Raw genomic sequence first — 1492 nt, 5'->3', positions numbered from 1 at the left:
AAGGCCAGGCGTGCAGGTAGCATGACGATCCGGGAAGAACACCCAGAGACGCCTCAGCCGGCAGGGCCTCGCATGTGCCTCACACAGTTGTTGCAGTTCGGCGGCAGCTGTGGTTAAGACGGGCCCGGCCGGCGGGCTCAGCAGCTGTGCGTTGACCTGTGAACCAGGAGGTCGCAGTTCAATTCCCTGTCAGGGCACATGCCCGAGTTGTGGGCTCCATCCCATGTGGGGCGTGTAGGAAGCAGCCACTCAATGATTTTTTCTCAGCATTAATGTTTCTCTCTCCCCCTCACCCTTCCTGATTTAAATTAAAAATAAAATAAAGAATGGTTAAGATGGTGAAGTCTGGTGTTTCACCAGCATAAGCAATTTTAAAGGGTGAGAACTTCCAAGTGCCCTAGAGGGCTGGGGGAGGGGCAGGCCCAGGAGGCCCTCCCAGGGGTGGGTCCCTGGGGGGAGGGCGGGAGCTGCTGTCCCAGGATGCAAGTGGGGGTCAGGGGCCAAGACTGATGCCCCAGAGCCTGGTCTGGCTCCTGCAGGGAGGGGTCGGCAGGATGTCACGGTGGTTGTGGGGAAGCCCCGCACATGGAGGAAGCACATGGAGGACGGGGGTGGTGACAGAAAGGGGGCCGTATACCTGAGCTCACGGGGGGGGGGGGGGGGGGGGGGGGGCGTCCAGCAGGGCTCCTCTCGCCTTCTTCCTGGCCCTGCCTCTGCTCCCTCCACGGCCCTGAGGGGCCCCAGGGCTGCTGGCACCTCCCAGCCTGTCACCCCAGAACCTCTGTGACCCCCGGAGGGTGGGCTCTTGGCAGGCGCTCTCCAACTGTGTCCTCCGAGTCCAGGACAACCAGGGACCTGCCCCAGCCCCTGGAAGGTCATGACCTGTGCAGCTTCCCGAGGACACTGTCCCACGAGGAACAGGCCCCCTCCCACAGCTCTTGGCACCAGGAAGACAGCCAGAGGGGCCGTGCCCCCAGGGCCCTGTCCTCCCAACGCCCCCCCCCAGCAGGCAGCAGCTGCTGAACCTCACCAGGCAGGGTGCTGAGGGCCCCGAGACATCTGAATAGAACCAGGAAGTGAGAACAGAGCCAGGCGGGCCTGGGGCCTGCACGAGACCGAAGGACAGGCTGCTGGCTCCCTCCCGAGGGTGCCCGTGTCCCCGTGGTGCTGGTGCTGGAGTGCAGCAGCCAGGCGCTCAGGGACCACTGCCCAGCTCAGACCGGGGCCCATCCCACCTGCCCCACCGCCTGGGGCCCCACGCCCTTCCTCATGCACAAGCCTCGGTCACGTGGGTGTGGGCTGCCACTGTCGGGGCTCCTAGGGCTGCAGCCGCCAGGACACACCCCCACCCCGAACGCTGTGGGGTCCCTCCTCCTCACTTCCTGCCCCAGAAGCACCTTCCTTCATTAAAAAGATGCTGACCAATCAATGCCCACAGGGCCGGGCAGCAGGCACACAGAACGACACGGCAGCAACCCACGCAGAGGCCGAG

This window comes from Myotis yumanensis, unplaced genomic scaffold (assembly GCF_028538775.1).
Source record: "Myotis yumanensis isolate MYYU_CA2020_CCGP unplaced genomic scaffold, mMyoYum1.0.hap1 SCAF_9, whole genome shotgun sequence".
Lineage (NCBI taxonomy): Eukaryota > Metazoa > Chordata > Mammalia > Chiroptera > Vespertilionidae > Myotis > Myotis yumanensis.
This window is presented reverse-complemented; position numbering follows the sequence as displayed.